The 26981-nt window shown below is 46.6% G+C and overlaps 1 protein-coding gene across 2 annotated transcripts in view; it reads left to right on the forward strand.

The window, feature by feature from the left end:
* Positions 1-26981, forward strand: part of JCAD (junctional cadherin 5 associated) — a 78150-nt gene that overhangs the window by 17386 nt on the left and 33783 nt on the right. Inside the window, exon 1 of one of the 2 annotated variants that reach the window (XM_046012647.1) lies at positions 20135-20260. The exons of the other annotated variant lie outside the window; for it this stretch is intronic. The gene's annotated coding sequence lies outside the window, so the exon portion shown is untranslated. Of the gene's footprint in view, positions 1-20134; positions 20261-26981 lie in introns of those variants that run through there. 2 annotated transcript variants of the gene reach the window in all.

Here is a 26981-nt window from a genome sequence, read left to right on the forward strand (position 1 = left end):
GATCAAGGGCTTGGAACCAAATGGACTTTGCCTAGTTCCTGCTTTTGAATCACTGAGTTTTTGAACCTGATCAGCTTTTTTGTTTGGTTTGGTCTTTAAAGAGAAAGAAACTGAATTAGAGCCTTTATCTTACTATCTCCCAAACTATTTGATTTAAAGCCCGAACCCTGAGCTGCCAAATCTGTCCACTTGCTCTGAGTAAACAGAGGAACCAGGAGGCCTGCCGTGAGGGCTGAGACCAGCAGACTACACAGGGTTGTGTTCTAGCACGTCTAAGGGACCCTTTCTATCTGAATGTCCCGTGGGGGGAAATACTGCCATTTTCTATGCTAATACCAATGATCTATCTTTGGGGGCCTAAAGTTGGATCCACAGCTTCAAACTGCTTATTTATACTGTTCATACGCGACTACTTTGCTTTTTCCCACCAGCTCCGCTCTATCTTTATTAATTTTAAGCAAAAATTTACTCATGTTCAAGGAGGTTCCTGGCACCATACTAGGTCTTTTTTGAAGAGAGACGAAGGAAAAACAGCCCTGACTTTTCCCTTGCCACATTTGGAACCAGTCGAGACAGGCAATTGTGTTACCGATAAAATGATATTGGAGAACGTGGTTTCAGTCTACTGGCCAAGCGGGCTCAGTATCACGCCCCTAAATTAGACCTGCTCTCAGCTGTAGACAGCGTTGGTGCTGAACAACCATGACCATGTGCCTGGAGGACCAACTCACAGGGGGGGTCGGGGGAGGAAGAAAGAAGGCGCTGAGCTGTGTTCAGTTCCTCCCAGATTGATAGTGAGATGCCATTTTGCCTGCTGCTTGGGGTGCAGTGTGCGCAGTGGGGTGGAGAGCCTGGAGTCTGTGTCACCAACGGAGATTAGGGCTCCCTCTGTCTTACTGGTGTTCCTACGTTGGAAGAGCCAGGATTCCCGCCCAAGTCTCTAGAGTCTGGGGTTCAGTCCATTATTCCTACCCTACTCTCTTAACAGGGGACAGCAGAGTTCTTTAAGTGAGACATAAAAATCTACCAAAACTAAGAAATTTACTCTATCTTTAAAAAAAAGAGAGAGAGGTCTAGCAATATGCCTTTTAGAAAGCTCTTTCTGACTTCTCAGATCGATTGGATTTCTTTGTTTATAAGAAGCATTGAACATTTTTTTTTAAGATTTTATTTATTTATTTGACAGAGAGAGATCACAGGTAGGCAGAGAGGCAGGCAGAGAGAGTGAGAGGGAAGCAGGCTCCCTGCTGAGCCGAGAGCCTGATGTGGGACTCGATCCCAGGACCCTGAGATCATGACCTGAGCCGAAGGCAGCGGCTTAAACCACTGAGCCACCCAGGCGCCCCAGAAGCATTGAACATTCTTAAATCCGATGCCTCACATTGGAAAGAGTTCAGGTTTACTGGCTGGAAAAGCTAGGTGGATGTCTCCCTTCTCTTCACCCAATGTATGAGCTATGGGAAGGACTGTGGTCAAAAAGTTAGGACACCTTTTGTCAGTTGGAAGAAAAAGCACTGAACGGCTCTTTTCAATAGTGGGACTGGATTTATACCCAGGCGAGGGAGTGTTGAATGATACGGCCTTGGGATGTGACTCTCGGCTTGCAGCAGTCACTGCTGAAAATCAAAGCGAAGATATCTGAGCTTCCCACCTTGGGCCTGCTGACCTCATCCTGCAGGCAAACCAAGAGAAGTGAGCTCTTGATTGATTTATCTAACTAACGCAGCTCATTTCGAACTCAGTACTAGACTCTATTATCTGCCCTGTCAGTAAAACGTCCCCTTTGGGTTAACGGCCCGCACAGCTGACACATCGTTTACTCGGATTTGCCTGCCAAAGGACAGCTCAGTCCTTTGTGGAGGGGAGATGTCCAATGTCCCCACAGAGGCAGATAATAAGTAGACTTTGTTTCTAATTGTTTTGCTGAGCAATTCATCTTTTGTGTACTTCATTTTTCCTGGAGGAAAATTTCTTTTATGAAAAAAATTAAGTGTACTGGTTTATTTTTCTGGTGACTGTTTGATGCTAAGAAATAGTCTGAGCTTTCCATTTTTCAAAAGAGTTGGCAGAGATACAGAGTTTTATACATTTTGTCCTACAATCCCACCCAATTTGCCATATCCTTTCAATTCTTAACCTTTCAAAGGAGTTCATTTATACAAACTAGAGGGAAGACTAGATTGGGGTTATAATTTAACTAATTCTCTCTGCTGCCATAGACTGATGTACAGGTGAGCAGGGGTGGCACTTTGAATTCCATGGATTGGGCACCATCCCCTTAGATCCATGGGCACTCTTAGATAGAATAGGTAAACTGAGTCTTCAGTGATACCAGAGATTGGGCTCTTGGCCTAGGTGCAGTGACAGAGGGAATCGTCAATGTCAACCCATCATTCCCGAGTCACACATACAGTTTCCAACATATGACATTGGTTCTTGAAACTTATTCTCATTTCTTTGGCTCATAACTCACATTGTCCCTCACTTGGAATCCCTTCCTTCCTCCCATCCTGTAAGGACATTTCGTTCCCTTCAAGTCACCCTTTGTGATCACGTGGCTCTCACTGGCTTCTATCTTCTCTGAGTTTCTGCAAAGCCTGTGTCCTATATTGCAATCCAACACATCTTCTCTCGAACTTCATGGTAAATGTACAGAAATCGATGACTTTTATTTATTACAGAATTTTTGAGCTAGAAGGAATCTTACAGTAAAGGCAAAGGGGCATATGTAGTCACGCTAAGAGTACAGACCAAAACAAAGTCACATAAAAATAGTGGCAGATAAAGCAGATGGTCCACACCCAACTGGGCCACAATGTGCTTGTTTTATAGTGGATCATTTTAGTTAAGCCTTGCCTGACTTCACAGTTTGAGGCACTGACTTTAACACCAAGTGTCCAGGTCAGACCGCAAGACAATCAAATTACTCCTCTTGAAAGCGTGAAAATGTAGAACTTGACCTTGAGTTCACAAAGAAACCAAAGGATTAATTGGACAAAAAAAAAAACCAAAAAACAAAAACCAGCTTATATGACTGGACGAAAGGACAGCCGTGAAGAGCAGAACTCCTGCCTTTCGCATTTCTAGTGTCAGGATTCGAGAGTAGTGCCAGGTCTAGTCCCAGGATTGTGACTTGACTTTTGAGGGAGAAGAGACGAGGGCAAGCCAATCTGAAGACCATACGCAGGCAGAAAACAGAACGATCATGGACTGGGTGACTGTGATGATTTCCAGAGTGTAAATGATTTTATATTAAGTCAATTTAATTTCCCTCTTCCACCTCATGGATAAGAGACATTCTCAGATTCTTTAAAACTGTTTTGTCCAATTGCATGTTTTTTCTGATGGTCTACAAGGCTGCGTTTCTGTCGTGATTCAGGACTGACTTCTGTAAGGGCCAACAGAAGTTTCATTTGATGCCTGTGTAAAATGATGGATCAAGTTGTTTAAACACAGATGGCATGACCTAGCAGATAGGCATTTGAGGTTTAACTCTTAAATTAAAACTCTCCTGGCCTTCTGTAGCTCTGTAGTCCGGCGTACACGAAGAACTCTGCTGTTTCTATAGAGTAAAGCGAGACACCCATAAATAAAAATATTTGAAATCTTGAAAACTCTTTGCAGTTATGTAAAATGTTGTTTAATGCTTTTATCAAACCATTCCATAGATCCATGTAAATGCACGTAGGCAGAAAATCTAATGTAAGTGACCATTTATAGAAATGGTCCTTTAGAAAATGCCCGCTTAGCCTTGGGTGGAGGCGGAGGGAAGGCAGGGGAGAGAACGCTTGGTTTCCAGCAACTGCTCTGTTTCTAAACCACGGTCTGGCCCTAAAGAAGTAACTTGCTTCATCTGTAATGACTTCCGAGGTTTCTCCAGAAGAGTTTTCTCTGGAAAACTCTAACTTTCATAAAATAGATTTTTTTTCCTCCTTCTTATGCTTAACATAAGAGATAAAACATTTCTACAGATGAGGACAGGAAGAGTAGGCATTTCTGGAAAACCCTGGAAATGGGTACCTGGAATTGGTCAGGAATTAACTGTATCACCTCTTAAAACACATTTGGAATTAAGTTTCAGACCATTTGGTCAGAAGCCTTTTTTTTTTGCATTCGGTGACATTCCTTAATAACAAGTTGTCATAGCCTTCCCATAGCAAAATTTTTACAAAGGAATCCATATCCTAAGGGATTAGAATAAGTGAGAGTTTTTCTTAGCACTACCTGAGAACTGACTGTATTTTTCATCCTTTGGGAGGCTGCGTTTGACAGCTAATGGATCTGTTTTGTTCTAAAACTACCATCTGCTCCACGGCACGTTTAAAGGTTTCTCTCATCACCATTATGTGGGAGATGTATAAATATATATTCATAATTATGCATTTCTAAGAAAAAGGCAAAAACACAATTACACTTCGGCTTCAAGGAGGCAATATTTAAACAAATACACCCGCAACTCCTAGTTCCACATGCATTTGATACCGCTGAAGATGCCCAGAACATTTTATGTTGACTCCAGGTTGGCAGGCAGCGCCGGAGGTCAGAGCAGGACTGAGGGCTTCCAGGCACCAGTCCACGAACTCCAGGAGCGGCTGCACGGCCGCTGGGTGCCGTCTTCCCAGAGGCGTGTCCCGCCACAGTGGGCTCCCTTCTAATCCAAGACACGCCAGCACCAGCGTGCTACCTGCCGGCATTTGAATTCCGGCTTCTGATTCAACCCCATGCTTTTCCCTACTCCATCTGTGTGTCTGACCCTTTCTTCAGCCCCGGGAGCCAGCTCTCTCTCTGATAGGCCATACGCTGGTTCACACTGCATTTTGGCCATTTTCAGTGAATGATTCCTGACTGATGTATAAAATATCAAAATAGAGTGGCCCTCTGTTCTAGTTTATTCCCTACTCTCTAGTTAACTTGGGAAACTAGTCCACGGTATGAGTTCGCCAGGGGCCAGTAAGGTCTTATTTCTCCCAAACAACATAGATGCCTCCTAAACTTGACCTCAGGAAGCATTTGCCTTCCCCTGGGGAACTCCAGGTGGTCCGCAGGAAGGGGGTTTTGGCCACGGGAAGCTGTTCTCTTGTTCTTCCGTGAGTCTGGAATATGCACAGTGCCTGGTACAGCCTTAATCCAGGACCACCCTGGTGAAAGAGTTTGTTTTCCTCTTTCTGTAAGCGGAGAACAAGTCTTGGTAGACTCCTGGTTTCAGGTGGGAAAGGGGCTCCAGAAGCCAGCTGGGCAGGAGGGGCCACAGACAAGGAGACGCAGGCTGAGGGGGAGGAAAGCGACTCAAGGAAGGCCTCCGTAGGGGCAGGCCTGTGCTATAATCGTAGGGATTGCTGCTGGGACTGGGATCCAAGGGGTCCCGGAGGATGATGAGTATGGGGAGCATTCCAGAGGCGGCAACGGCCTGTCGAAAGGCTGAGAGGGGAGCAGGCCTAGCACAGTGGACGGAAGAGTGGTCGGATGTAGGAGGGCGGACTGGTAATCCATGAAGCACACGAGCGGGAATTTAATGTAGGAAGCGTGCGACCTGGGATTGGAACTCAGCAGAGGCTCTACCAAAGGTCTGCCAACAGAGGAGTAGGGTGATCCGCATGGGGTTTATGACAGATTGCTCTCCAGGCGTTGTGCGGGAAATCTGCAGCAGTAGAGGAAGGCCAAGGGCAGAGCCCCAAATGGGACACCATTGCCAGAACTGTAGGAATAGTTTGGAAGGGACGGGCTAGAAGGACGCAGAGTGATGACCTTCTGTTAGGGGAAGAGATGTGCGGGCAAGGAGGGGCTGCAGCTGATTCTGAGCGGAGAGCCCAGGAACTGAGAGGAGGGCACGTTCATGCAGTGCTTTGAAGACGGGAACAGGGAAGGGGTGAGGGAAACACCTACTCTGTAAGCAGAAAGGGGCAAGTGATACTTTGAGACCTAGTGGTTCTTCTAAGACGAATTCCGAAAAGAACAATTTTTTTTCCACTCAGTGACCATTAGATCAAATCACTGGACGGTGAGAGGATCGATTCCATCTGGACTCACTGTAGGAAACATCACAGCTACTCAACTCAGGTAACTCATTAGGGAAACTTGCTTAGAGATTTTTTTTTCCTGCCAAGACTTTTATGTGGATATTATTTTCATTCTTGTTCTTTCTTCAGGAGGGGGGTGTTGTTTGAAAAACTGAACAAATGATGAATAATAACCGGCAATAACCGTGGACGTAAGACCTGACCTGAATTCTTCGGACGTATTCTCAGTCCACGGAAATCCTTCTGAGTTTTAAGCAAGGGAGACAAATGTGAAGTCCTAGTGTCTGGTTTTTGCGAGTTAAGAGTTAACGATGAATGTATGAGAACCATTAACCACAGGTGTGACACTCCAGAAACCCTCTTGCCCACTGCCCTTTAGTATCTGAAGGGGAGCAGCCAGGGTGTGCGACACGTGACCCAGCCCCAGCCACGCCCACGGGAACCTGTCCGGGGAGCTGACGCGGGTCAGCCAATCTGCGGCTGGAAACCTGGGGAGAAGTTTCTGCACAGGAGATGATAGTAAGCTAATCAGTTTCTTTCTCTTAGAAATTTCCTTCCTTAGCAACTCAAAGACCAGAAGAGCCTCACCAGTGTCTGACAACTGGAGGCAGGAGCCAGATCTGTGGAGCTCCCACGGCCATGTCCACAGTCTCAGATACGGTTGGCTGCTTCCGGGGCACGCAAAGATGACCGTGCCATCTCACCATCCATTGCAATGGTGTATCTAAGATGCCTTCTCTCCTGAGTGGGGCCAGCATCCATCCCCGCATCAGGACCGCCATCCTCCGAAGTGTCACCAGGGAGAAAAGCTCTGATATATCTAGTTCAAAAGAGGAACACATGCTTGCCCTGCCGCCTTTTTATGTAGGAGTATAAAGGGGCCTGCTGCCCCGATCACCCGAGAGGCAACTTCTCTGATGGATCCTTCCACAGACAGCTCTTTCCAAATATCACAGGTATAATTTACTGGCCTTGCTGTTGGGTCAGAGCAATCAGCCTTTCCCTCAAAAGCAGAAACCCTGGCCATGGTCACCTTCTGTCTAGCTTTTCAGCCATGAAAGAATCTATTTCAACTATCTTCCCGGGCCTGATTTGCCTGGGTTTGCACTAAGCGGCGGGTCTCGGATACTGCCACATTAACAAAGGAAACCCTTCATCCGGCCCGCTGGGAGTGCAAAGTGTCTTTCTTGATTCAGATGTTTGCCTTTCTACAATTGCAATCAGTCCCCGTGCACTATGTGGTTGTGACAGTTACAAGATGAAATCCCCGCAGAGCGGCTCTGAGATTTGTCAGGAAATAGGCTTCCCACGCGCCCTGTTTGGCTGACCAGGGCGAGCTACTGAAATTTCAATGGAAAAGCCATTCCTATCTTTAGTGACTCGGTTATTAAGAGCGTGGAACGCAAATCAAAACCACAATGAGATACCACTTTGCAACCATCCGGGTGGCTATTTTAAAAAAGATAAAAGCAACAAGCGTTGGCAAGGCTGTGGGGATATTAGGACCCCGTTGATTGGGGTGGGAATGGGAAATGTCTTGGCCAGTGTGGAAGATAGGGAGTGCCTCAGAACGTTAAACGTAGAGTGACCCTATCATACGCAGCCCCGCTCACTGCTGAAGACCACTGGAGGCAGAGACTCAAACAGCCATTTCCGCACCACTGTTCACAGCAGCCTTACTCACAATTGCTAAAAGGTGGGACAACCCGCGCCCATCCATAGGGGAGCAGATAAGCAAGATGTGGTATCTACACAATGGACTGTTTTTCAGCCTTAACAAGGAATATAATTCTGGCACATGCTCCAACGTGGAACCTTGAAAACTCTGTACTGAGTGAGATGAGCCAGTCACAGCATGAAATGTATTATAGGATCCCATCCCTACACGGTACCTAGGAGAGAGAAGTTTCTTTTTTTTTCTTTTTTAAAGATTTTATTTATTTTTTTGACAGAGAGAGAGATCACAAGTAGGCAGAGAGGCAGGCGGCAGGGTGGAGGGGCAGGCTCCCCACTGAGCAGAGAGCCCGATGCGGGGCACCATCCCAGGACCCTGAGACCATGCCCTGAGCCAAAGGTAGAGGCTTAACCCACTGAGCCACCCAGGCGCCCCTGTTTTGTTTTGTTTTTTAAGATTGTATTATTTAAGAGAAAGGCAGAGTGAGAGAGCGAGCGAGCATGAGCATGAGGGGGAGGGGAGAACAGAGGGAGAGGGAGAAACAGACTCCCCACTGAGTAGGGAGCCGGATGCCGGCTTGGTGCTAGGACTCCAGGATCATGACCTGAGCCAAAGGCAGATGCTTAACAGACTGAGCTACTTGGGCACCCAGAATAGGGAAATTTAAAGAGAAAATAGACTAGTGGCAGAGGCTGAAAGGAAGGATGAGTGGGCAATTACTGTTTAATGGCTGTGGGGTTTCTGTGAGGGGTGATCAGAAAGCTCCGATCACGGACAGTGGTAGCGGCTGTACACCGTGGTGAATGTACTTGATGTACCGAATTGTACGCTTAAAGATGGTTGAACTCGTGAGAAGAAATATATGGAAAAGTACATTTCTCCTGTTCAGTTCCTTGCCGAGGGCAGAGGCAGCTCCGTTCCGCGTATTGTCTTCTGCTCAAGGGTTGGGAAAGAAGCCACACCCCATGTGTCCCCTTGTCACACAGAAGACTACAAGCCCTGACTCTGGGAGGCAGGTTTCCCTGGACCATTCTGGCTGGCCTGCAGCAGCCAGATTAATATTCTCTGCCATTCCAAATGTCTTCTTAGATTTTTTCCAGGCTCAATCACATACGTGCCCATTTATTCGCCTGCCATTCCGGGCAAGCGAGTTCTGCTGGGGAATGTGCCTTCTCCTCTCTCTGAGAAACCCTTTTAAAATGAATAAAACATGGGCCTGAGCAATTCAGCCTTCCCAGCTGGTTCTCACCAGCTTCGAGGATGTCTTTTGTTTCCTTCCACCCTTGACAAGCATGATGGTTTTGCTCTCATGCTGACTTTCATTCCTGTGAAGCTGAGGAAAACGGGCCTTCTGTCTGTCCCATCAAATACAGACTCTCGTGATCTGCAGTGCGGTGCTACCCGGGACTACACGTGTGTCCTTGTAGTGTCCTAACCGCACACGGAGCGCGCATCACCACTGTGGCACAAAACTCCAGCAGGGCCGACGGGCCAGCTCGGGGATGCATCCCTCGCTAAAGCGGCAAGCCCTGTTCCTACATCTGGCCGAGGGAGACCCGCCGCCTTGGAGGACTACACTTGGTAACTCAGCTCCGGCTGTGGTTCCTGCAATCAACGAACACCTGGACAGTGGCGCTCTTTCAACAAAAGAAAAGCATTGGCATTCTATCTCTAGAAAGAAGAAACTGTCCTGATTCTGGGTGGGCACCAAATGCTCAAAAAGTCCTGTTTGAACCATATTTGTAAATTAGAAGTGAAAACACTTACGCCCCAGGAAGCATCAGGCTAACTCCATTTGTCATCTCAGTCAAGAAGATTGGGAACAAATGGCAATGTTGGGAATAAGTGTTCTACTATAATGAGGAGACAGCCGTGACAGGAGAACAGAGCAGACCAGAGGCAGGACAGCTCTGTTGATTTTACCCTGATTCTTCCAGGGGACTTCTTCCCCCTTCGGCAGATACTAGTAAAGCAAAAACAAGCTGCCCTAATTTCGAGGCCATCTCCCCGACATCCTACTCACTTCAGTTTTTTTCCACTGTGCTGCTCCATGATCTGACGGCATGAACCTGACGGGTTGGCATCTGCCAGTGTTTGGTGCTTGGCATTTCTGACGTGACACCGACTTGCTTGTATGGAAGCATTTTTATCCAGAACGATTGTAAGTTCCTAGAGTGGCTATGGGGTGCAGCTTCGCTTCGAAGTCCAGCAAAGTCGGAGCACCCCTTGGGCACTGGATCTCCTTAGAGGGCCCTCAGCTCAATGATTATGTGACAGTTACCCAGGGTCATGGGTCCCGACAGGAATGTTAAATCAGTGAAGCCGTTCCGTAGAACTGGGAGAAAGCCGGGTGAGATGACACCAGACTAACAGGTCTAATGAGAAGAGCATGTTGTTCCTCAGGAATCCTACTAAAAACATATTGAAAGCAACATGTCACAGAATCTCTTCTATGGGCTTTTTCCTGGGAGTGGAGGGGAAATGTGCTTGTGTTAGAGCCTTCATTTTCAAAGCACATTTCTTTCCCTTCAGAGGTTAGGACAACCCCGACCCATTCCATTCTGGATTCCAAGACCTTTTTTCCCCATGAAAGAATAAGATGCTTCCTAAGAGTCCATATAGATTTCCTGTTTGTGTAACCAGAATTTAAATAAAATAAATCTTTTAAAGATAGTCTGAGGTCAGAAATGCAAAGGAGGGGGCCTGCCTTCTAAGAATAAGAAGGTTTTGCTTCACATAGGAGAAGCATCCTGTGTTGGGATGTGATGGATACAGGGAAGGGAAGGGTGGGCAAGCCACAGGTGAGGTACGCTCCGTGACCTTCCTCTCCCACAACCCAGCTCAGAGCCTTTTTGGATTCCTCCTCCACAGGGGGATCCCTGGCAGCTGGGGGTAAGCACACAGCTGCAGATCTTGCCTTTCCCTGGAAACCGTTGCTGAGCTGTTTGCATCAACACTCCCCCTGCCATGACCCACTCATACATGAGGTGAGACGCTGCCTGCCTGGGAACGTTTGGAAGCCAGGCTCAGATAGCCAGGCTGACCCTTCTGGATGTTTAGGCCGGAGAATTTGGCCCAAGATACATTAGGGTACTTAATCTTGAAATCACTGAAACTTTCAGTAGGTTTATAGTCTGGTTGCGTTCCTTTCACCTTGGTCAGCTGCCTACGGGGCGTCCTTCCATTACATTTGGAAGGAAGGGGTGAAAGGCGGTGCGGTAGTGGGCCAGCCACAGATACAGTAGGTGTTAATATCTAGAAGAAGAGTCATGTAAATTTATCCTGCTCATATATGCTTCAAAGTATATGCTTGGCTTAGTATCAGATGGCTATTTTGTCCACAGTATTTTTGTCAAGATTTCTAACACATTTATTCATCCTCTCGTCACTGGGCCAAAACTGGTCTTCTGAATCCTGAAAACTAGTTCTTGTACTGCCCTCCACGCATATACACACAGAGCCATATGCTCCGATTAAGCTCTGAGAATTCACATTTCGCATTAAATAAGAGTCCTTTTATTATTTTTATTTTTTTATGGAGCCCAACACGGGGCTTGAACTCAGGACCCTGTGATCAAGACCTGAACTGAGATCGAGTGTTGGACACTCAACCAACTGAGCCACCTAGGTGCCCCACCGAGAGAGCTCTTATTAAAATGTTCTCTTGGAATCTTGTGATACCTGGGCTCCCTGGAAAAATGAAGTTTTTTCTAAATATCCTGCTTCACATAGTATCTGGACTAAACTCTTTATTTCAGTACCCTTAAGGAGTTCTAACACTTTGTTTTAACCTGAGAATGCACATGCTCTCTGCGATACAGTTCCCTCGCCTGGAAGGAAGAACGGAGGGAAGGAAATGCCAATCTTGCTTTCCATCTAAAAGGCTAAGTGGAACAGTCTTTCTTAAAATTTGTTAATCGTCTAGTATCTCTGTAACATTTTTTCCTATAAAAAGCAAATGAATATAGAAATAGTTTCCTCCCTTGCTTCTCAACAAATGAAGGCACTGTGCTCATAAGTTATATTTAGTTGCTTGAAACTGAAGACACTAATAGCTCGTGTTTGCAGAGGGCTATGACGTGCCAGGTGCCCTGCATTTCCCTCATGCATTCTCACACGAACCCCATGAAGAGGGCAGCGAAAGAACAGCCTACACTTATGGAATGCTGACTCCGTGCTGAAGACATCCACAAAGTATCTCATTTACTCCTCAAAACCAGATTGTGGTTTGTCATCATATAAACTGAGGCTCAGAGAACGGAAGACACCCAATTCTTAAACAGCCCCATGGAGCTCCAAGCCAAATCTGCCTGACCCCGGAGCCTAAGTATTTCTTCCTTCAGGTTATATCACCTCCTGACAAGCAGGGGAACTGGGAGGCACGTTACTGTCAAGGCACTGAGCTCCCCCAGCCGGGGGGCTGGTTGCCTGGCGGCTGGTTGCCTGGCGGTTAACGAGACCTGCGGAGCCAGCAGAAAGGGGGGACCAGGACAACCTGCCGGTAGGGGCAAATTAATATTAGGATAGGTCACGAGCTGCCCCTCTTAACCTTCGGGGCTCATTAGAATCCAGGAACTTGCTTAAAAGGCAGGTTCCCGGGCCCCGCCCCTAGGTTCCTGGCCGATGACCTCACACCACTCACCCTTCTGCAAAGGGCCCGCAGCTCTGCGGGTTTATACTGCAACAGATTCAGACGGTGACGCTTCTCATCTTCGTGGTTTCTGTTGTGAATGGCAGCTGTCCTCAGCTCTCTTGCCCCGAAGGAACTCCCAATCTGGCGGGATGAAGGAGGCCTTTGGGCACATAGCCATGCTGCAGGAAGGCAGGCGCTTATTTTGAGATATTAGTAGACTAATAAGTGGGAATGTTCAATAAATAGACTTACCTCAGCAGTGAGAGTTATGTGGGAACTAAAGATGGTTCATGGCACCTGCCTTTATGAGGGAGGGCGAGGATTTGGTCTTCCCCAAGTGTGGGGTCTTGCTATCTTTATACTGGCATTTCAAATACACCTCAGAGAAAATCTTTTAGCTTTTAAAGATTTTATTTATTTATTTAGAGAGCATGAGTGAGGGGAAGGGCAGAGGGAGAGAGAGAGTCTCAAGCAGACTCTGTGCAGAGCCTGACCCTGGGTTAGATCTGATCTCAAGACCCTGAGATCATGACCTGAGCCAAAATCAAGAGTCAGTTGCTTAACTGACTGAGCCACCCAGGCTCCCCTGCTTTTTAACTTTTAAATATATTCCCTTAAACATAGTTATTATACCTTAAAATTTTACATCAAATGGCTGAAAATCAGATTTGCCATCCTGCAAATGGTCCCCACGTTCCTAACTTTGGTCCCCATGTTCCCACCTCTGTCAGGATTTCCCTTCCCCATGTGCTGGTGCCCTGTTCACACTACAGTTCATTAGGAAATCTGGGAAAAGTTAATAACAATAATAATAATAACAATGGAACAATTTGTTATGAGGTAGCAGCAAAGAATTTATAACTATGAAACACTTTTTTAAAAAAAATTTGAGAATGTGCATGTGTGTATGTGTGTGTGTGTGTGTGTGCACGTGCGCACCAGCAGGGAAGAAGGGCAGAAGAAGAGAGAGAAGCAGGTTCCCTGCAGAGCAGGGAGTCCCATGCAGGCGGGACTCAATCCCAGGATCCCAGAATCATGACCTGAGTCAACGGCAGACGCTTAACCCACTGAGCCACCCAGGCGCCCTAGGAAATATTCTTCTACATTTTAAATTAATCCTTCAACATATAACATTCCCTGCTCTGCAGGGAACCTGCTTCAACATATAAAATCCACTATTACCTTATATAAAGGTTTGCCTACTGATAAACAGGTGGCCCTTGACCACGAAGAAGGCAGGTTCTCTGGAAAGGATATTAGATGCATTCGTGAGTATCATCTGTTCCTAGAATGTATGGTATCGCAGCGCCAGTGTATGCTGCAGAGAGAGGGGGAGCAGAGCGGGTTTCGTACTCCTTCTGTGACTAGTTAGTCATGGTAACCTTCAGGTATTTGGTGGTTTGAGCAAAAGGTCTGATGCACATTCCCGGCATCCAGAACTGTAGGGAAGACGGTAAAAATGTTTAGACAAAGAACGAAGACACTTGCTAGTTTGACAAAACCCAAAAGTACGTGCGGTTCCAGCTGACTTCCGAACTGTGCTCCGTTCAGCTTCCAATGGCAGAAGTGCGCTCTAGGTTCCCAGGCAGGACCGAGGCTCTGGAATGCGGAGTCTTGCTGGGTCTTATCGGCAAAGCCTGCAGACGCACCAACCAAGTTATCAGGGGAGGGCGGGTGACGAAAGAAACATTGCAGCCGCTATCGAACGTACTCACCAACTTTCGAGCCGAATGAGACACTGGCTTCAGACTTCTATTGTTTCTTCCATTGTTACTTTTTGACCATTGCTGATGAAAAGCTGACTTTCACTGATGATTTGTTTTCTTTTCTCTGAATTATGTTTCGTGTCTATTGGTTGCCTTCCTGCAAACTACTAATTACTCCCTTTGTCCTCTCTTTTTTGCATGTTTCATACAGTTTGCTTTTGGAAAATTTAATTTCTGGTGGATTAAACCAAAGAGACAACTAGCATGCCCTCTGGGTGGTATATGTATCACCCAGGTACTTAAGAGGTCAATAAACAGAGTTTGAGGACAGTAAACTTTTTTAAGGCATAACACGGAAAAAACAAAAGTAACACTCAAAAAACAGACTCACAACAAGCAAATAAATAATTCAAGGAAACTGGTCATTTTCTTAGAAGTGCTGGCCGGTTTTCCTTTGGTAAACTCTGACCCTCAGCTGAATGTTTTGGCCCCATTCGCATGGTGAGGATTTATTGCTCAGGACTTGTACGGGTTGAGTTTCTGTGATCATTTTCCGCTTCAGAGACAGTCACCAATTCAGCTCAATGGACAGTTGTCTCATCTAGCTGCCAAGGATATGGGGCTAGGTTGGGGCAAACAGAGGGACTGATTTGTACCTGGGTCTTGATTTAACAAAGGTGACTGAGTGACAACGTGGAGAGGTCGGCGCCACTGAAAGCCGAGTGTAAAGTTACTCACAGTTGCCCTAGAAACGCGAGGCGTGGCACGCCATGCAAGGGGCACGGGCAGGGTGGGGGACACCAGTGTCCACCAGGACACAGAAAGGAGCATGGGGAAAGCACAGACCACGGCCTTTATTGGGGTCTCGATGTATAAAAGGCAAGGCAGGGTTAGGGGAAAAAACTGAGGATCGGCTGGTCTGAAGAATTCTAGTAGGCTTCGGGGTGGTGGGATGGTCCCAAACCAGGGGACATACTGGCTTGGAGTGTGACAGTTTGGTACCGAGGTGGTCTAGAGAATGGGCTCTGCATCACAGGGGGTTGGAAACAGCTGTGGCTGGTAGGTGGGCCCTGCACTGTAATTCATGGATGCGGAACAGACAAACGCAGAATGGAGGAAAACACGTTTGGGGCGGGGGGTGACCGATCCTTTCCCCTGGGAACTCAGAATCTAGGAGCTGAAATGCAGCGTAGGCCGTGGTCCATCCTCGCAGCTTAAGCAGAATGCTGTAGGGGTCTCACGGAGGCAAACGTGCCAAGTCATAGAAAGCTTTCTTGTGTGGGAGATTTCCATTCTCTTCGATGCTCAGCTGGCCTCACTGCTTTGCAGTCATCCCACTCCGGTAATGGATGTTGCCCTTATAGACGTGGAAGGATGCAGATCAGGGCCTATCAGCCTCTGGCATAGAAGAAACATGAAATAAAAGGTAGTTCCCACTTGTCCGGCACAATGCGGTGTCATTTCTGTGTGGCTAGCCATCGCCGTCTTACTAAAAGGCCAATATGTCATTCTCACCCCAAATGGAAGCTTTTTTTCCTTTCTTTTTTTCTTGCAATTAATATTGGTAAACAACTTGTTTTGTTGTTGTTCACATAGTTCCCATTTTTTTAAATGAGAAGTCACACGGGGTTAAAGAAAATGCTAGAGTTCTTTTTGTTGGTTCCTGATGAGCCTGTGTGTGATGAGAAGAGAGGCAGCTCGGGGGTGCCCGTGTCTGGACAGCCACAACATTGTCTTCTTGGGGCCACATGTGTGTCTCCCTTGTACCAGTGGGATCCCAGCCAGCCACTGTCATTCCCGGGAGGATAGGAAAACAGGATTTTCCTAATGAATCTGGCCAAGAATCGCAGACTGCAGGCAGGGGGATGCTTGGAATGTTCTGTCAACCACTAGTAAACAGCCACCCTTCGCTAGGGTGGTGACAGGGCTTGGAAGAGAGGCAGAGAGGCTGTTTCCCATTAATGCGTAGCCTCAGAGAGGAAAAAGCTGACAAAGAAGTAGCAAATAATCAAAAATGATTTTTCTCATGCAATAACTCTGCAGATTCACTTTCCTTAGAATGAATGCATAGGGTTAAAAAATATTTGTTATTCTCTTAATGCCCAGGATTAGAAGCTTTCTGTCTGGGCTGGTGCCCTGACAGCCCTAACTGTTGCTGTCTAAGTCAATGGTTAACAGACGCCTCCTGAATTTTACTCCCGAGGACATTGCTCTGGTCTTTCTTGAATGTTTATCATGGGCTAATCATTCTGTTAGGCTTTTGACACACGATTTTTATTTCTTGTGCTCTATCCCCGCTTCTCAAACTTTCCTGTGTGTAAGAATCATCTGGACACTTACTGGACATTCACGTAAAGTGTAGATTGCTGGGTCTCAACTGTAGTAATAAGAAATTCTGATTGTGCCCGATATGGATCAGGCCCAGGCACCTGGCTATCCATCAAACCCCCAGTTAATCCTAAACGAGGTGGTCCATGGAACGCACTTTGAGAAACAGACTTCTAGTTCATGGTTAAAAGTAATTATGCAGACTGCTCTCTGAATTAATATATAGCATGGCACTACCTAAAAAATTAGGTTTATTGGCACCTGTTCCAGTGTTTGTATTATTATTGTCTGACTGTTAGAACGAGTCAACAAGAAGGACTTCAAGGTTTTATCAGGGACATTAATCTTTTAAAAAAAATTGAGGACTGGTAGTGTTTTTTCTGACAAAGAAAAACATCAAAGAATATCTAAGTCAACTAAAGGAAACCTTATAGTAGGTCATCACAAAACAGCCCCAAAGCAAGGAGGGAGGAGGGTTATTTTAGGTCCTTGAAAAAGCAGGGAATTAAACAACAGTTTTGTCTTTTTTTTTTCTTCTTCTTTTTTCTTAAGTGGCCATTAAGCATTCTTTCTCTGGTCATCGCACATCTGCCCTGATGACTCAATAATCCGAGTTCCTTCCTGAGTCTGTGAAATCCCTTCTCTCGGACTCAGAGGAAGGCTGGGACATTCGGGCGCCCAGAGCTGGTCCGGACACACGTTCCCTGGGCCAGTGCTGGGTTTCTAAGGGCGTCATGCTCAAGGTTGGTTTAAATCATAATTTAGATCACATATCACAGAAGCAGCAGATAGATATTCTGTGTTTAAACCTCCCCAAATCAAGTAGGTAGGAAGAAGGGACTGAAATTGCAGGAAAGTGGGGTGGGTGGTGAGGAGAAGGACTGTGATTCTTCCTACCGCCAAAATGAAACTGACGCAGGTGGTTTCTGAGTTACAGAGTCCCAACGTACAAAAGAAAAATCCTTTTTTTTTCCTAAAAACATAACAACCAACAAACACATACATGCATGTATAGACAACATGAAACTACACGCGGCTGTGGATCTGGTTTCTCACGTGCCATATCCGTGGTCTTGTGGCTGTGTGCCGCTCACCAGTTGGCCCAGTGGACGGACCTTACCAACTTTTATCCTCCTCTGGGGAAGCACCGCCCTCCCCTGCACCTCTGTCTTCTTACATTGTGATTCAGACAACCCAACCCTCCGATACTTATGTATCTTTTCAACCTTAACCTCCTTCATCATTATTCTATTCTCAAATCTTCAGAAAAAAAATCTCCCGCCTCCCTCCTTACTCCCCAGCTCCTGTCCTGTTTTCATTCTGCTTGTTCATCTCAAATGGCCTTAGTCATGGCTGGGAATCAGCAGAGCAGGGCTAGGGCTTTATCAGTGCTGGAGAAAGGGGGAAGCCAAACAGTTTGAACTGAGGTTGTCGTGATAAAGAACCAGGGCTCAGCGACCACAGAAATCTTCAAAATCGCAGAGTCATCTTCAGAACCCACAGTGGCTCAATCTCATTATCTTCTTCTAATTAAATCTGCCCTTACCAAACTTGCTGCTGAAACATAATTTCTCATTAAACTTTATTTGGGTGGGTTTAGCTTAGTTTCTAGCATCTCTTCAAAAAAATTTTTTTCCTACTGCAACCATACAGCATTTCAGTTCCATTGTACAACTTCTGCAGGGTTGACCCAGAAAACCCAACAATATCATATTGTTCTAATCGGTTTGCTGGCTGATAAATGATCTCGCAGGAACATTTGGCTCCATATGGGTCTGCAGAGGGCTGGACACGTATAGGTGTTCCACAAGAAGGAAAAGTTATTTCATTGAGTTGACAAATTGAGGACAAATGGGAATTGTGTGTCATTGAAACATTCTGTCCCTGAAAGACATGTTTATGGCAAGAAGTAATAGCACCACCGCCTAGGACTATGATTTTCCACAAAAGCCTCTGCAATTCATTTTCTCTTTTTCTCATCTTACTCCCTCAGTCTGGAGATGATACCCTTCGCCTCTGCCTAGACCCAAGGCAGCTGTCCTTCCGGGCCCCCCACAAAGCCTTCCCCGGTGGCTCCAGACCACAGAACAGTTAGTACAAGCACCATGGTAGGAACTGTCAGTTTCTGCACGTTCACTCTGTGACAGTACTATGGCTTTCCTAGGACGTGAGCACTATCTCCTTCTCCCCATTTTGTCTGAGAGGAGATTGAGAAGGACAGAAGTCAAGTAACACATCTAGAAAGTGACAGAAGCACCCCAAATTGGGATCTGTGCCTTCCTCAAGCACCTGATCATGCTGTCCTGTCTGCCCCCTCTCCCCGATGGGATTTACTCAGAAGCCCTGTAGATAATGCCACACACCGCACTGGATCATATTGTTTTTCTTCTCCAGCACTAGTGTGTTTGGCTTTTTTTTTTTTTTTCCTCTCTCTCTTAGTTTATATGCTCCTTGTGGCTAGTGTTCAGAGCAAAGGTCTTTGGCCAGATTCTGCAACTTCTATCTGTGTGCCTCCCGGAGCTCCAGTGTTCCATGCACCCTCCCCCCACCCCCCCACCCCACAATAGGACTGTGGTGAGGATTACCAGAAAGTAATGCATATGAAGGGCTCAGACTGGGGTCATCCACAGTGAGAGGCCAAACAACTTTATGTATTACTGGTGTTGTTACAGTGAGCACAACCCTAACTCTAAGAGGTTTTCTAAAAATTCGTTCTGCAGGGATTCCTGTCTGCTCTGCCATCCATGTTCAGCTCTGGGGACTCGACTTAGCTGACACCCTCTCCCTCTCCTCAACTCATCAGCAAAATTGAACACTTCATGTCTTTTCTCCACCCTCCAGAGTACAAGGCTTTTGCCCTTGAACGGACCTGGCTGCAGTCTAATCACAGCTGCCAGGGAAAAAGAGAGTGGGCTAGGAGGTAACTGTTCATTCTAGCCTGAACTCTCCCACTGACCTCCTCCTACTCTTGCCTTTAGGCAGATCCCACTCCTGGCCTTAGTTTCCCCATCTGTCACAGGAGAGGATAGACTGACCTCTAAAGTCTCCTGGGGCCCTATAGTTAAGACTCTTAGAGGTCTTTTTTTAAACAAGGAAATCCCAAGCACTAAGCCGTTGTCACTGGCACTGTTTTCTGCTCTTCACCACTTCCATGATTGTGTTTTTGTGAAACGGTGTGTACGGGTGTTTGCGTGTTTTATGCGTGTCTTTGTGTCTGTGTGTGTCTGTGTGTGTCTATGTGTGCGAGCTTGTATGTGACTGCATATGGGTGTGTTGGTGCGCATCTGTGTGATTATACACGAATGTGGATGCATCCGTATGTGAATATTTTTGAGGTGTGTGTGTGTGTGTGTGTGTGTGTGTGTGTGTGTGCGTACATTAGCACAGGGTCGAAGCCGTCTGAACCCAAGTACAGGAAGAGAGAAGGCTGTTCAGCTCACCTGTGCCTTTGGGAGGACCCACCCAGGCAGGGCCCGCAGGAGGCGGGGGAGCTAGGCTCCCCACCCAGATGCCGCCCCCCCGCGGAGAGAGAGTCTGAGCCTGGAGACCGCCTAGCGGGAGGGGCGGGGAGGAGGGCGGGGCGAGGCGGGCGGTGGGCGGGGATCCGGGCGGGGCGAGGCCGAGGGTGGGCGGGGCGAGGCCGAGGGTGGGTGGGGCGAGGCCGGGGGTGGGTGGGGCGAGGCCGAGGGTGGGTGGGGCGAGGCCGAGGGTGGGTGGGGCGAGGCCGAGGGTGGGTGGGGCGAGGCCGAGGGTGGGTGGGGCGAGGCCGAGGGTGGGTGGGGCGGGCGGCGGCGGCTCCGGGCATGCTCGGCGGTGGCGGCAGCGAGCGGGGCGGGTCGCGCTGGTCCCCGGCCGGCCGGAGTGGCGGCGGCGGCGCGGGGCAGCATGAGGGAACCGCTCGGTAAGTCCCGGCGTCTCTCGCCCCTGTGACTCCCGCAGTCCATTTGGCCCGCTTCCACGGTGCTACGCGGGCCTCGCCCCCAGCCTCCCGCGCTCGCCCCCAACTTCTCCAGCCCGGACGTTGTTCGGGTCTGAGCCTCCCCCAGCTTTAGGGGATGTCCGCACCCCCGTCCCGGGCGTCCCGCACGGTGCCCGGCCCGGCCGCCGCGAGCCCCCTGCCTGCAGCCTCGGGGTGAGGGAGCGCCCGCTTTGCGGGGAGGGGGCGGCCCCGTCCCTCAGCTGCCCAGCCCGGGTGCGGGACTCCAGGGTCCGGCGCCGAGGGCCGCGGCCGGCGTTAGCGCTCGCTTGGCCCCTTGCGCAGGGAGGGCCCGGGACGGCGGGGGTCGCGGGCTTTCCTCTCGGCGTCCTCCCCGCCAGCCCGGCTCCAACCAATCCCCTCTTTCGCTTGCGCGCCCCGACTTCGCGGACATCACCCCAGGAACTGACAGCCACTGTTCAGAGTCCCAGCGGTCCCCGGTTCCCACAGTGGCCACCTCCCCCCCTCCCCCGCCTCCACCCCGCGCGCCGTCCGGACCAGCCCGCGGGACGTTGAGAGCTCGCCGCCGCGCCCCGCGCTCCCTGCCTCCCTGCCTCCCTGCTTGGGTCTCTGCCGGGCCTTGCGCGCCCCGCTCTTCGGGGTCAGGACCGGGGATTAGGGCGCTAATCGCCGCTGCTTCCTAGCAAGTGCCTGGGGCTGCCCGGCCCCGGGCAGCTGGTGGTTAAGCCAAAAAAAAAAAAAAAAAAAAAAAAAAGGAATTAGAATAAGAAGAAGAAAAAAAAGAGAGAGAGAGAAAGGGGTGGGAGAAAGGAAAGAGCCCCGCCTGAGAGTGCTGTAAATCTCCTTAATCAGCTCGTTTATGGGATCTGGAGCCTGCCTGCCTGTCTGCCTGCCCGGCTGCCCGCCCAGGTCTCCGCACTCCCGACTTCCTGAGCACCCTCGCCCCCCGCCCCAAACCCCACCTCCCAATCGCCATCAGATCACCCTAGAATGCCAGGGTTTGCCTAGATGCCCTGGCCACAGTGGGGTTCAACACCTACGGCTGAAAGCTCCCTTCTTGCTCCCTGTCACTGGAGGTGGTGCCCGGCGCCTCGGATTCTTCTGGGGGGTTGAAAAAGAAGCTGTGATTTCACTACTGGAGAAAAAAATTTTAAAAAACGAGAACTCTACGCCAGCGCAGCGTGGTCATGCCCTGTTCCTTGCTCATCCGTACTCTGTAGGAGCAGAGGACTTCGGGGAATTAGCTTAGGCAAAACACCCTCCACTCCACCCCCATCCTCTGCCTGTCCTCCCGCTACCCCCATGCTCGCCTGTCCCTCCCTCAGTCTATCTGCTTGGCCTGTCTTGGGGAGAGGGATGAAGTCCTGTGGACCATACAGCTGCGAGGTTTTCCCTACATCTTCATGTCTTCAGTCTCTTGCTTTTTTCAGGTCTGCAAAGAAATTTGATTTGAGGTGAAGGTTGGAAGATGGGTGTATGGAGGGAGGGGAGGAGAGGTTTCCTGGGAGTAGAGGGACATAGGATTCAGACAGCCAGAAATACTTAGACAAAAATGGCAGACTCAGTATTCCAACCTGAGTGGTCACAGGCTAAACTTCAGGAAAACAGTGCCTGATGCCAGGCAGTTTTAGAATTTAAAATGACTGGATTAAGACCATGTAGCAAGGCAAGTGTGTACAGTTGTTTTAGAAATCAAATCCCATGCAATTTCTAGTTCAGGGGAGTTGTGATGGTTTGCGTGTCAAATCGAAAATTCAGTAAATTCATTTGGTTTCTCATACTGTTGTGTGGCTTTGAACATAATGTATTTACCTTGGTATTACGTGTCTTAATCTCGGCTACCAACTGAACAGCGGTCCTGAAGGTCCCTAACTATTACTCTGGGCAGACAGCATGTAGCAGTTTCACTTCCCCAAGAGTGGGTGAGCAAATATTTGTTGAAGGAGGCCTTAATCTGCTGGGCCTTCCTCCTGGCAAACTTTACTCCTGTGCTACAGAGAATGGAAGGTCAGGCCCTTGGCAGGCCCAAGAGATTTAAGGGGATTGGGTGGATGGAGAAAGTCTGTGCCAGAAGAAAAGGAGAGAGAGAGAATTTTGTCTTTCTCTCTCCTTGGAATATAACTTAAAAGTGCCTGAGTGTTCACATGCCCTGGAAGGCTTGACAATCTAATCAGAGTTATCTAATGACCCATCTGAGTAGTTACAGACTCTAGAAGCTTAGAAGCTTATGGCCTATTGATCAATAGCTATAAAATGCAACTAGAGATTGGAGGTACAGAAGGAGAATAAATAAGGACCAGGTTTTCAGCTTAAAAAAAAAATCTGAAAAGATCCTTGGAGTATAATTTTTTTTAAGTGCAGTTTAAAAATAAACTAGAAATGCTATCAGTAAACCAAGTTCTCATTGTCCTCGCTGGAGAGTCCTCTAGTCTGGGAGGACAGTAAACACCAACCCTGCTGCAGGAGTCTAGAGTTTCTCTTTTAATGAGCTTGGCGGGACTTCACACTAATTAATCTAGTGAGAGTTTAGAACACGGAGCGTTGGATTTGAAACAATTGTTCTGTTGTGGTTTTGATTTTGATAAGCAAAGACTATCTCCCTGAAATCCTATTTCAGGCCTGTGCTGAACCCATTACTGCGCTTTATTTGGTTTTTTAACAGCTGTTGTTTTTCACCTTTTGGATGGCAGGGGTTATCTCACTCATTAAAACCTTGCTATTGTGCTTTGTTTCAAGCCTATGGAGTTAAGGAATGCTGAGGGACAATCACTTGCTGGGGCCAGGGGCCTAGGGGAGGCAAGGTCAGTCTCCAGTACTTTGATATAGCCTTTAATATGCTAAAAGTCATTGAAAAACTGTAGGAACCACCCTGATACTAAAATCTCAATTATCTTGATTTAAATTGATGATATCTTGTTTAAAATTTGGATTGTAGGGCACCTGGGTGGCTCTGTGGGTTAAGCCTCTGCCTTCGGCTCAGGTCATGATCTCAGGGTCCTGGGATCAAGCCCTGCATCAGGCTCTCTGCTCAGCAGGGAGCCTGCTTCCCCGCCCCACCCCACCACCCCTCTGTCTGCTTATGGTCTTGTCAAATAAAATTTGGATTGTTTGCTTTTCTTAAATATATTTTTCCAAAAACTTTCTGTAGGTAATATAGCTGGGAACAGGCCAAGCTAGTAAAGATGAATTATCAGACCCCAAAATATCCTTGTAATTTGCTGCTTCTTGGTGATCTTTCTATAGCTTACCTCTAAGCTTGTTTCTTTTGTATATAAATGAAATAAATAGTTTATTATGAAGAGACACCAAGATATATTTCAAAGGAGAAAAAAAAGGGGGGAAGAGGCAGAAAGCAACTGTAGGTATATACAAAGAGTAGTAGGAGAAATGGAAACCAGACTGTTTCTTGGCAGAGTGGGGTTACTGGGAACTTTTACTTGTTATTGAAACACTGAATTTTGCAGTGTTTACTGCTAGTATAACTTTACATGACTTTTGCAATTAGAAAATAATGTACAAGTTATATGAAATCATTTAAACTTTGACATTATAGTAAGACCTTGGTTCTTTTATCCTAAAAATATTTTAAAAGAAAACTAGTGTGTTTTAAGTTAAATAGACCATATCAGGAATCTTAACACATGGAGTTTGATTTACATGATAGTAGTGGGATTACATTCTAATCTAAGTTTTACAGTTATTTTTACAAATAGCCAAAAATTCCAGAAGATTTAAAAAATCTTATCCAACTTCACTCCTTTTCTCAATGACTGCTAATCTTCCAGAAATGGAACTGAGGTACTATGGGGCTCCTAAGAAGAGGGTGAGGTCGCCAAAGCAGTAATGGCAGAATTTAGAGCTGAAAAAGATGATAGGAGTGCGTGGGTGTATGTGCACTTCTGGGTGTGTTCACACAAGCCTTGGGAGAAAAGGCAAAAAATTAGGAGAGATAATATTTATGAAAAAAATAAAGTGCATAACATTTGGTACTTTCCTTCTCCTTCTCTGTGTTTTGGAATCAGTGCCTTAATACTGACCCAACCCAGCAAGACTAGCATTCCAGGATCCTTTTGATCTCAGACCCAAGTTTTCCACCTCCCTTTTTTTTTTTTTTTTTTTTTTTTTTGGTCACCTTAAAGAAACTTAACTCAGTGATGTTTGCTCTCCTAAAATTATTACTTCACAGATTAAATACGCTTTTTTTTAAAGATTTTATTTATTTACTTGACAGAGAGAGATCACAAGTAGGCAGAGAGGCAGGCAGAGAGAGAGAAGAGGAGGGAAGCAGGCTCCCTGCTGAGCAGAGAGCCCAATATGGGACTCGATCCCAGGACCCTGAGATCATGACCTGAGTCGAAGGCAGAGGCTTAACCCACTGAACCACCCAGGCGCCCCTTAAATACGCTTTTTATGTTTAGGAGACTTTAACAACTTGAGGGCTCTGGCAAGAGCTGGCCATCACTGTCGTGTGATGGTAACAATGGTGTGTGGGCGCTTACTGGCCCAGAACTTCAGCTGGAACTATGGAGTTCTTGCCTGAGTTATTAAGACTGGGAAGAGAAGTGGCAATCCCGTTGCTCATAATAAAATACACAGTTCTACAATTAAAAAGAGAAACCCACAGAAAGCATTAATGTCCATTTATCAGTTAGCAATGAGTCCCATTCTGCTTTGTTTTAGGTCTTAGCTATTTACCTCTTGTTTAAAGAAAGTACTTTGTTATATATTAATCATAACATTAGACTGAGAAGTTGTCAGTTGAAGAAGTATTTACAGTGAACTGCCAACAATTTGAGGGACTAATTACATCTTAAGTATGGAATGTCAGTGAATATAACTGAAAAGTTTTAGGTTTTCAAGAAGAGTAACAATGTCTAATCAAGACCCTTAGAATGCTGTTTGTAATCTTGTATTAGATTTTATTAGCAGAACATGTAACTTTTGGCTCACTGGAAGCAGGTTAAGAATCTCTGTAGCAGATAGGACACATGTGCCGTATACTAGACTCGTAGAACCGTACATAATTCTCTGTTCATTTTTTCTTCAGTGTTTCTTTTATTTTCATGAAGTCTTCAATCTTTCAAACATACATTTTCCTATCCTACTTAAGAAACTGTTCTTAAAAATTTTTTTTTATATTTATTTTTAACGTAAACCCGACCCCCAATGTAGGGCTCAAACTCACAACCCCAAGATCAAGAGTTGCCTGTTCTACTAACTGAGCCAGCCAGGCACCCCTAAATTTTCTTCTGATGGTGAAATCATATCAGGTTAAAGTACATGAAAGTGCCAATATTTGACCATTTTTTCCCTGCAGCATGGCAACTTCATATGGTTCTACCAAATATATTTCATGACAGGACATCATAAAATGTAGTGAAGTATAAATAAGGACATTAAAAAAAAAGAAACAACTAGAATGCAGTACCACCTTTGATAATTTGATATGTTTTCTCTGGTGTTTTTTTTCTCCCGTGTGTGTGCGTGTGTGTGTGTGTATGAAATTACTGTTGTACTTAACATAGGGATATGTATCCTGTCTTTACCATTTAATATGGTACCATAAGCATTTCCCTGTGCCGTTGTATATCCGGAAACATAATTTTATACATACACATACATATCCAAGTCTACCATATGGATGTATTAGAATCTTTTAAATCATATCTTAAATGGACATTTATTCGGCCTAATTTTTTATTTATCATAATTAAGACTTGAGTAAGTATGTTTATAGATGACTTTGTGGGTATTTCTGATTATTTCTGTAGGATGGATTCCAAGATAAAAGATTATTAGCCCTCAGAGTCTCAGATTTTATAGCATATCAATCACTTTTAAGAAAGGAAATACACATTTACAACAGACCCCCCCCACCAACACAATCATACACCCACAAATGGGAGAGCCCATCATGTCCTCACCTACAACAAATACTGCCTTCTAAAAGCTTCAGTAATTTGATCAGTGAATACTAGCATTTTGGTTTAATTTACATATCTTTGATTACTAATGAGAGTAAACATCTGTTTTACATTTTTAATGGGTATTTATCTCTTTCCTTTATTAATTTTCAGTTCATGTTTTAGGCAATTTTTAACAAGGAAGGAAAGTTTTGGTTGATCTAATGCGCTTTTTAATAGTTTTATTTCACTGCCTCGGGGAGCCTTATGACTGTAAATATGAGAATAAAAACGGTTTTTATTTTTATAAATGTAAAGGGAGGAGGAAACGGTACATGTTACAAAGTAACATTCATTGGCCAGTCTCCACCTCTGATGATGAGCATGCGCGGAATGGACACACCACAACGTAGACCATAGCGTCAGCAAGGGAGGGCGTGGATGGGGCTTGTCTTTCTGATCTCCAGCCCAGAGCCCCGTGCCTGGCACGGTCAGTGTAAAGCAAGTGTCCTGAGTAACATAAGTTGGAAGACGTGTCCAGTACTGTGCTCTGGGACCTCTGGATGGAGAGTTGCTAGCTGCTGTACCCTCTGGCTTCCGCACCCCCCCACCCCCCCCACCCCCCGCCACTGCCTCTTCTCCCCGCGTGGCCGTATAGCTTAGCTCTCCTGGTTGCCCTTTCTGGGTGGTAATGGGGTTCTTTAACCAATAGATATTGGTTGGAGGAGATGACAGGTAATTTGATTTTAATTTAACCAACCCAGTCCCATAAAATTTTCTTT

This window comes from Meles meles, chromosome 7, assembly GCF_922984935.1.
Source record: "Meles meles chromosome 7, mMelMel3.1 paternal haplotype, whole genome shotgun sequence".
NCBI classification, from domain to species: Eukaryota; Metazoa; Chordata; class Mammalia; order Carnivora; family Mustelidae; genus Meles; species Meles meles.